Source organism: Pleurodeles waltl, chromosome 5 (genome assembly GCF_031143425.1).
Source record: "Pleurodeles waltl isolate 20211129_DDA chromosome 5, aPleWal1.hap1.20221129, whole genome shotgun sequence".
NCBI lineage: Eukaryota > Metazoa > Chordata > Amphibia > Caudata > Salamandridae > Pleurodeles > Pleurodeles waltl.
This window is the reverse complement of record NC_090444.1, coordinates 1,712,477,153-1,712,488,153: the sequence shown is the minus strand read 5'-3', so window position 1 is coordinate 1,712,488,153 and position 11,001 is coordinate 1,712,477,153.

Here is an 11,001-nt window from a genome sequence, read left to right as displayed (position 1 = left end):
TGAAAAACCTTTCAAAAGCAAATTCCTCAAACCTGAAACACAGGCATGAATGACACAATTTAAATCCAAGAGTTATGCTATTAGAGAAAGAAAAGTTATGTAAATGCTCTATTAAAATTGCACTGTCACTTTTTGTAGTACTTGAGCTCAAGCAGATTTCCTGAAGCACATTTAGTCAAGTAACTACAATAATAATGAAGAATGTTCAGAAATGCATTTGTCTCTTCAAGATAAGCACTCTGCCAAAATACGAGGTCTGAAATACACCAGCTGTTCTAGGAAAGCGCTGCGCTCAAAGAACAAACTCCCTGGAGAATACTAGTCACTTAGCTGCAGTCTTTTCCGGAGTGCTGGAGGAATGCCTGGTGTCAGCTGGTACAGGAACGAAGAAGGGAATTGCCTCAAAAGTCCTGAATATGAGGATGATAGCAGGGGCTGGACTGCCAAACCAGATGCTGAGATCAGGAAGCAAAACAAAGCCAAGGAGGGAGGCCTGCTTCACTCTGCTATTTATAGCCAATCAGGAAATCAGTTGAGTTTCCACATGTGGATGAGTTACCACACCCAATTAGAAGCACATGTCTACACCGTACCCAATTAGAAGCACATGTCTACACCTGCTCACATCAGCAAACAAGCGTTGGTAAAACAAGCATTAATAAAACCAATTGTGTAACACAGCACATTATGTTTACTTAGAACCATGAAGGTTTAACCAAGAACAGAGATATGATTTAACCCTAATCCCTGGGGATGCTGACAGATAACGTAGGAGGCACCTTGGGGATTCCTGACAGGTAGGGAGCTATAGTATAATAAAATTAAACTTAGCGAATGGGATTTTGGAGTCAGAAGTGGGCTCGGACTCAAGAGTGTTTGGGCCAGGTTAAGCATTTATGGAACACACACATAAGGCATGGATGAAGATGTTAATGGGGCTGGTGTGGAATATTGCTAAGGTAATAGAAGGTAGAAAGTCATGCAGTTAGTTGACGTTGCTTACTTGCTTTCACCAAATATGCCCCAGCAAGTGTGTGATTCATTTATTGTGTAAATTAGGCCACACCTCAATAAATCACACACCCTGGGGGAAGAGAGTTAAGGTCTCAATGAATTAATGGGAAAGGTGATCTAGAAAAAGGTGTGACAAAGAAAAACACTACACAAAAGAAACACCAACAATATCCGTTGGGCTGCTGAGCATTACACCATCATCTGTTGTGGAAGGAAACAAAAGGATAAGTAAGAATATATGACCCAGTTCAGTACATTCATTGGAAACAGTCCTACAGCCCCAGAGAGACCCCAGATAGTATATTCTAAGTGTTATGTATTCCAGTTATGGAATATAGAAGATTGAATGTGACACACCCAGTTCTAAAAATTATGATTGTTAAAAGGAAAATTATACTGTATTGCCAAATTGGGTGATGCATCTCCATTCCTCTTGGACTGTCCATCACTCTGGTGCCTGCCTGAGCCTGTCCCGTAGGTAATCTGGAGTCTTGAGCTTTGCATGTTTTGTTAGTGCAGTAGGGGACTAGGAGAAGGCCTGTGTATTGAAAAGTACTAGACCTCAGTCTTCGTCATCATCATGGGTTCCCTTTGAAGTTGAAAACTTTTTCCTTTCTAGCTGTTGAGGTAGTCCCACAATGAGTCCTTCTATGTCCCCCCTCCCGTCCCAGTCCCAAACTGAGCAAGGGAGACTTATGAAGTACACTACTGTTGAAGTAGAAATAAAGAAACAGAATTGGAGTATTTCTTTGTGTAGATTTGTCTTTTATAATTAAAGTGGCTGGTTTGTTACGAGGAACCAGAAAAAAGGAGTAGACGATGCAAGTAAATTTCACTAATTTTGAAAGGTCATTCACTTTCAGGAAAAAGTATCACCCATTAGCCCCCAAACATTGCAAATCATCAGAAACAAGTTTACAGTTTTGTTGAACTTGCTCCCTCACTATCAGCCATCACATATCAGTTATTACTCACAAATTCACAATCACAAACACAATCAATCAATATCTCACCACTCATTGGTGCAACAGTTACTTAGTCACTTCTTCCAATCCAAGCACAGTGGTTCAAATAAATACTTCCTCTTTGAAGGTATCCACACAGTGGAATTAGACATTGGCACTAGCAGTCTTTAATCAATGATCTTCTATGGCAGTCCTGCTAGGTAATATGGGATAGGCAAAGGTATGTGAGGGAAGGAAGGCAGCATCTCCAACATCCTGGAGAGCACATGAACCCAACTCCAATCTAGGCTTGTACGTGACTATAAAATCAATGGTGGGCAGCATAAATCTGACATAAACATAATGTTGCACTAGCATTTGTTTTTAAAAAACAAAGAAAGAGAAAAAGAAGCTGAACGAGAAATAATGAAAAGGTTCTGGGGTGGCACTGCCATACTCAATCCCGGAAATAGAGTTTGTCTTCAAAATCTGGTGGTTCACCCAGAAGTTGGTCAGGTAGCATGCTTGATTTGGACCAATCACCCTCTTCCTCCTTCTGTGGTGTTTCAGGAATGGTGTAATCAGGTGGTATGAAATGCTGGTTCATTTGGATCATGGTCAATCTCTCCATGTTTTGAGAATAGAGACTGGTCCTAACAACTGTACAAGCTGCTCTGAACACACATTTAGCAGACACTCTGGATACAGGACAAGTCAGAATCTTTTTTGCCAGTCTGCTGAGCTCTGGCCTTTGGCACACCTCCATGCCAACACACTAATGGGTTGGTGATCCACATACACCTCTTTTGGGTCATCCAGATAATCCTGGAACATCCTCTGAATGGCCATAGATGCTGCCACCTGCTCAACCACTTTTTCCTTCGCCTCTACACTCGACTTAAGACCTGCCACTTGAAACCAAGCCAATGCAGAGGTTGGATCCAATTTTTCTGTTGCTGTTGTCCCTGGTTTTCATGTTGCTGGGGTTGGTGGATTTGAGACAAGACTGCCCTTTCTGGAAGTTGAAGGAGGCATCCCAGAAGTCTGAAGTGAGACTCTAAGTTCCAGCCATTCTTCCAGTTTTCCTGCTTGCTCAACAATCCACCTCTTGTATTTTGAAAACTCCCCTTTAGAAAATAGATTGATAGTAGGAAGAATGTTTTGTAGCGAGGAGCAAGTAGGCTGGCACAGATGTACTCTTTGGATGAGATGATGTCATTTTGCAGCCTTGCATTACAAGTCAAGTGGTAGCTTAGCCTTGTAACCAAAGTATGCGCTGCTGGTTTTTTCTTCGCACCCTGAAATGCAACCCTTTCAAACACCTTCTTTAGCTGCTCCTGTAACAGATACAATAAAGAGATAGCTTGGCCCATTGTACTGTCCTCCTTGCTAATCTCCTACGTGAAAACCTCAAAAGGGAGTGGGGCATTTAACTAGGCCCCATTTGTCCTCATCCATGGTCAGTGCTTTCCCAATTTCATCAGCTCCTCTTTCAATGACATAGTCATTGATCTGTATGTACTGCTCAAACAGACATTGCAACATATAATAGGTTGAGTTCTAACATGTTGGCACCTCCTGTATAAGGGCTTGAACTGGTACTCTGTTATGAGAACGAATAATATGCAACTGTTTTGGGGCTTTAAATGAATGGCTGTAATGAGTGCAGGTGCATCTGCAGGTGGTCAGTATGTTGTTGACTATGTCTACTTTTTTTTAAAAAGACTTGCACAAACTGGTTGAATCAGTGCGCCAAACACAAGACCCTGAAATTACCACTGTCTGCCATGGCCATGACTATGTTATTGCCATTGTCCGTGGCAACAAATCCAACTCGAAGACGTCTGGGTCACAGACATTCAGACACCTTGCTATTAAATTCCTCCAAGATGATTGCAGCAGTGTGTGACTTCTCCAATATAAACATGTCTACTGTTGCATGCCACCAAACACTCTTTAAAATTTCTTAAGGGCCAAGACCTGTAGGTCGCTTTTGCTTTACCCCTAGAAAAGAGATATAGGGGGTCATTCCGACTCCCGCCCGCCGCGGTCACCGCGCGGCCGGCGGGAGCCGCCAGAATACCGTTCCGCGGTCGAAAGACCGCGGCGGTAATTCTGACTTTCCCGCTGGGCTGGCGGGCGGCCACCTTCAGAAGGCGGCCGCCCGCCAGCCCAGCGGGAAAGAGGCTTCCACGATGAAGCCGGCTCGGAATCGAGCCGGCGGAGTGGAAGCTGTGCGACGGGTGCAGTTGCACCCGTCGCGTATTTCACTGTCTGCGCAGCAGACAGTGAAATACATTTAGGGGCCCTCTTACGGGGGCCCCTGCAGTGCCCATGCCATTGGCATGGGCACTGCAGGGGCCCCCAGGGGCCCCGCGACCCCCCCTACCGCCATCCGGTTCCCGGCGGGAGAACCGCCGGGAACTGGATGGCGGTAGGGGGGGTCGGAATCCCCTCGGCGGCGCAGCTAGCTGCGCCGCCTTGGAGGATTCCAATGGGCGGTGGTACACTGGCGGGAGACCGCCAGTGTTGCCCGTCCGACCGCGGCTTTACCGCCGTGGTCGGAATGCCCATTGGAGCACCGCCGGCTTGTCGGCGGTGCTCCCGCGGTCCACCAACTCGGCGGTCATTGACCGCCGCGGTTGGAATGAGGGCCATAGTGTGCAGTGATGCACATGCAATCAGTTGCCTAACAACTGGTCCACATGTCTGTTGTCAGGTGGATAGTGTAGACAACACTTTGCCAAAAAACTTGTTCAACTAATTGCAGCACATTGTGATGCAGTGCTGGAACAGCAACTCTGGCAAAATAGGTCTGGCATGGAACCTTCTATTTCGGGCAGAGGGTTGACACAAACTCTAAGAATCCTACTCCATCTACAAAAGAAAAAGGGAGGTGTTCCAGCGCTAACATTTTTGCCAGTTTGCCATTGAACAAACGTGCCGTTGGGTGGTTGCAGTCATATGGCCCCTCCTGCCTAAACATGCCTGTAATTGTAGCCTGGATTTTTTTTTTTGTGGGGCCACTGACGCAGGCGACTTTTCAGATGTAGGTGGTGGTAGACTCAATGCGTGTCATGGTGCTGCAGTCGCCGTATGCAGTGTTCTATCTAACTCTAAGTCTTCCTGTGCCATTGGGAGGTCGCTGAGGCATGTGATTCTGGGGCACTGCTGGGGACACGGCTGCTTTGCGTGAGGATGATGTCACCCTCTACTTCCTCATCTTCCAATATGATTTGACCAGGTTTAGCTGATGTTTGCTGGCTCTCCTCACCTTCACCACTGCAACCACATCGAGCCACTTGTTTAAGGGGCTGCTCCCACTGGAATGCATGATGTTTTTCATTCGGGTCTTCTGCCTCCAGTACTATAATGTGAACCAGGCCTACCTCGAAGAACACTTGTGTGGCAAATGGAGCATATGGCAATGTTCTCCTCCTGTTTGCTAATAGTAAAAAAGTCCCAAACTAGCACAAGTACTTTCTTATTGGGCCAATGCTTGAAGAACTGGATGTAGGTGAACATGGGGGTGTCGATTGCCTCTCTGCAGTGCATACTTGTATTGAGGTAGGGTTTGGTGCAGGTCTGTGCTGGGACCTTACAAATATGGCAGCTGACTGTGCTGTCGGTGCCACATCCCTCGGAGCAGGTTGGATATTAATGTCAGACTCCTCTGTGCCAGCTTATACAATGGATGTCTCTTTGGCATCTTCCTCATCACTATCCCCTTCCATTATTCTAAGGCTTTCTGGAACTTTTCTTTTCCCTTGCATCTCCTCGCAGCTCCCGGACTCTGCTGCGGGCCACTCCTTGTCCCTATCATCATCATCAGAAGTGGTGGTTGGAGAAGATGGTGGAGTAGTACTCTTCCTTTTTCTTGCTGGACATCTGGGCGCGCTTGATTCTAAAAGAGGATGTTCTGGCTCAACAGAAAGCTTGACCTCCTGTTCTGCTCCAACTTCGGGAACATCTGGCTGCCCCTCCTGTCCACTTTGCTCTGTTTTCTGAGCTAATTGGGTACTAAATTGTGGAAGGGACAATTCAATTCAACATCACTCATTGTGGGGGATGACATGATTGCAGACAGACATCATCTAGGGCTTCGGGTGGGCTGGTGCTGTTGTTGATGCAGGAGTGCTCCCAGGTTCCTCACCGGAGGCTGGTGTGGCAGCAGGCACATGTCTACAGAAAAAGGTTGCAGTTGGCACGCCACTGGTGGAAAGCTGCTTCTTCTCACTGGCCACTTTCTTGGGAGTAACTTTCTTTGGGGCCATCTTAACTTGCTCTAGGTGGGCAGTGGTACTAAGATGCACAAGTGAAAGAGTTTGGTGCCTCCGGTCCGAAGTAACTATAGGACCTTCTCCTTGGCGGTACTGTGGGTGACGTAGGTGATGTGGTGTCTCTTCTCTTGTGAAAACAAACAAGCAAGAAAAACATGCAGTTAATGAAATGTGGCATGCAATTGTTGCAGCAGGCTGAAAATAGTCCAGAGGAATGCAATCTTAATGTGGTTGATTACTTATGTAATATACCTTGTATTTATTGTAAAGGCAAACAACACCAAAAACCATAAAACATGAGATTTCAAATCAGACAGCACAACAGGCAGATCTAGCTCTTTACTTTATTTCATCTTTTTTAAGAGCCACCTGGGGTAGTCAGAGAGAGAGGTGCATGGGTACATGGGATAATCCTTTATATAAAATAACCTATGGCAGCAAAGTGGTCCAGGGGAAATGCTTTGGTAGATGGATGGAAGGAGGAATGGAATGGATTGGATGGATGGATGGATCAAGGCAAAATGCAGAATGAAATACAAATCAAAATTTAAAAAAAGTTAAAATATAAAAAAACAAAAAAAACTGAAAAAAATTAAAATTCAATATAAACACTGAAATAAAAAAGATATCACAAATTAAAAGTAAAAAAGTAAAAAATAAAACTGAAATATAAACATTAAAATAAAAAAAATAAAAAGAAATGGCATAAAGGTAAAAAATAAAATAGAAAAAATAAAAATAGAAACTTAAAAAACAAATAATCAATAACTAAAGATGCTTATATGTAAGCCTTTGTCACCTCAAAGACACACTGGCTACACTGTGTACGCACAAAATGGCCAACCAGCCACATGGTCAAACAACAACAACAAGATGCAAGGAGGCATATCAAACAAATAAAACATGCAAGCCTATGGCAAAAGGACACTGGCTACATGCATAAAATGGCTGCCAGCCAGCCACATGGTCAAACAACAACAACAAGGAGCAAGTAGGAAGCATGGAGAACAAAGAACGCATGCTAGCCTATGGCAAAGGACACTGGCTGGATGGACAAAATGGCTGCCAGCCAGCCACATGATGAAACTATATCCTCCTATGCCTTCAAATAATATTACCCCCACAATATATAAACTTTTTGCAAAAAAATGAAACGCAAACAATAGCCAAAATTTTTAATTTAAACTAATACAAGGCACTTTGGATCATGCGCCTCAGAGAGGTGGAGGACGTTTTCAATACGGATCATGAACTTAAGTATTTTTTGGGAGACTAAACCCATGGTGTTAGACTTTTCATCCTTGGCGTGGTCTCCCTTAACTTTTTGCCTCTGTTCCCCAGGTTATTGGTGTGTGCTGGACTCTGATTTTCTGTTTTTATTACTCTGGGCACTTTACCACTGCTAACCAGTGCTAAAGTGCAAGTGATCCTGTTTAAAACGGGTATGTAACTGGTTCTCCATGATTGGCATATTGTTTTACTGTTAAGTCCCTAGTAAAGTGCACTAGAGGTGCCCAGGGCCTGTAAATCAAATGTTACTAGGGGGCCTGCAGCACTGGTTGTGCCACCCACACAAGTAACCCTGTAATCATGTCTCAGACCTGCCACTGCAGTGTCTGTATGTGTATTTTTACACTGTAAATTTGACTTGGCAAGTGTACCCACTTCCCAGGCCTAAACCTTCCCTTTTCTTACATGTGAGACACCCCTAAGGTAGGCCCTAGGTAGTCCCAAGGGCAGGGTGCAGTGTATGGATAAGGTAGGACATATAGTAATGTGGTTTATGTGTCCTGACAGTGAAATACTGCCAATTTCGTTTTGCACTGTTGCAAGGCCTGTCTCTCTCATAGGATAATATGGGGGCTACCTTTAAATATGATTAAAGCGTAGATTCCCCTAGAGAGTAGATGGACATGTGGAGTTTGGGGTCCCTGAACTCACAATTTAAAAATACATCTTTTAGTAAAGTTGATTTTAAGATTGTCCGTTTGAAAATGCCACTTTTAGAAAGTGAGCATTATCTTGCTTAAACCATTCTGTGACTCTGCCTTGTTTGTGGATTCCCTGTCCGGGTCAGTTTGAGAGTTGGGTTGTTTTACACCTCACATTAGACAGTGACACAAAGGGAGCTGGGGTGTAACCTGCATTTCCTGATTAGCCATCTCTGCTAGGAGGGAGGGGTGGAGTGGTCACTCTCATCTGAAAGGACTGTGCCTGCCTCTGACAATGCAGACTCCAACCCCCTGGTGTGTGTCTGAGGCCTTGCACTCTTCACCAAAGGTACTGTACTTGGGGGTCTACACGACTCCGTGTCCGGCGCCGCTGGTGTCGGCTTGTTGGGAACGACTCCGTCAGGATGCCGTGTTAACATCTCATAGAAGCATTTTTGTTTCTAAGCGCTATTTTTTAGTTTAATCTTTCAAAATACATAACTTGACTTGTGTATGTCGACTTTTTGCCGTTTTGGTCTTGTTTTGTTTAGATAAATATTCCCTATTTTTCTAAACTGGTGTTGTGTCATTTTGTAGTGTTTTCAGTAAGTTACTGTGTGTGTTGGTAAAAATACTTTACCCTTGCGCTCTGAAGTTAAGCCTACTGCTCTGCCAAGCTACCAAGAGGGTAAGCAGGGGTTAGCTGAGGGTGATTCTCTTTTACCCTGACTAGAGTGAGGGTCCTTGCTTGAACAGGGGGTAACCTGACTGTCAACCAAAGACTCCATTTCTAACACATGGGTACTATCTATTCATAATTAAATAGCAAGTGATCTCTGCCTCATGAGATTTGCCTATCATTTCTGTACATTGTGGTGGTTTTATCAGATTTCACTCTTTATTCGTTTTTTTGTTATGAATGTGAGTATACTTATGTATATTGCTCTTGCCAATTAAGTTTTATTCCGTAAAATATGTTGTTATTAATTGTTTTATATATATATATATATATATATATACATATATATATATATATATATATATATATATATATGACTAGGCCTTTCTAAAGACTCTTTGAAGATCTTTATACTGACATATTATGCAGTCATGCACACACATGTTCTACAATAGACTTTATTTTACCATTAAGTGAGGGACATTATATATTGATTAGGTCATGTAAGGTAGGTACAATATGTTTATATGTTGGACTAGACATTAACACACAACATGTTAGCGTGAATTATTAATAAGATCTCAATAATCATAGTAAGATTGTTTGTGATATTTATCTTCAATAATAAACAAGTGGTTGTTTCATATGACATGGATACTCTACGATTTGTGGTCGTAAGATATGGATTAGTAATTTAGATACTTTACCCATAATGGGATTGATTCCCAGGTTGAATATTACTGTATTTTATTTTGGGTTAATATAGATTCCTGCTGATCTATAATTGGTGGATGGTGTGCACATAATATGGCAGATTGGTATAGATTGTGTGGAGTAGTCCCTTTTTTATATCCTGGATCACTCTAATAGGGGGTACACATAAGTAGTAATATGATCGCGTACGCGCAACCGAAATGTTGTTTTATAAGTAGAAGTGGTAAAAGGTTCACATGAATTTTGGCAGATTGATGTAAATTTGTGCCGATTATTCCCTCCTTTATATCCTTTATATCTCTAAAGGAGGCACTCAATATTATCAAAATGTTGCGCTTTTGCAACCGACATACGTGCATGTTGATATAATTGTTTACAAGTAGAATTAGTTGAACGGTTTACATGTAATATGGCGGATTAGGGAATTTGGTGCAGAATATTCCTTCTTTTATGCCCTTGTTCCCTTTTAAGGATGCACCTGGAAGTAATAGAATGGCTGCGTACTTGCATCCAGTAGACGTGGATGCCATTAAAGTTGGTCCCAACAACAACATCCTCCTAACTGTAATATGAATATTGATAATGCTTCTTTCGTCAAAGTCGATCTGATACTGTTCCTCTTCGGTATGCTGGGGTGCTATTAGAGTTTTATATTATTTGATTCACACACGGGAAAACGGACGGCTTTTGGATTGTGCAGCGGGGTAGGGTACCAGTTTAAATGTTACTGACCAAGCACATATATGTTGTGTTTCTTTTACTTACTTTTGGTTTGTCCTTCAGTTAGGGATTACTTATTAATTTAGACAGCTTAATGGTGAAATGGGAATAGTGCTGAGATAGATTATGGTTTTATTGTTAGAGATTAGGTCTCGTATTTTTTACACGGTACGTTTGAGTGACTTATTATTTTGTATTAGCAAATACGATGTGGGGCAATTGATTTGAACTTGCCCGATAGGATAAGTGAACTTTACAATTGGCTTTATCAGGGACTAATACGGCAGGTAGGCCTATGATGATTAGGTGAAATTGTCTTTTATATTTCACTCAATAGGTTGTAGCACATTTGTGTGCATGGCCCATCACAATTTTCTACACCTTGTAATATATTTTTTTCATATCTTACTTTATTTGTTCATTTTTTATTTTTTTTATTTTTCTAGTTCTCTAAATTTGTATGATGTGAGCACACCAAACTTTCGTGGTTTATTACTTGTTAATTAATTGTTCACTCCGAATGTTACAAATCATAATGAATAGTAGTGATTATTCATATCTCAAGCATACTCAGTAAAGGGTGAAGTTTTAGAATTGGTCTCCATCCCTAACACACTGTGGTGAAGGGTATATTATGATTGACAAGTCTTGTACTTATGTTTAGTTCTTTCTTTTTGTGATTGTAGCCCTGAGGAAGTCATGGGGTTACTCTCCTAGAC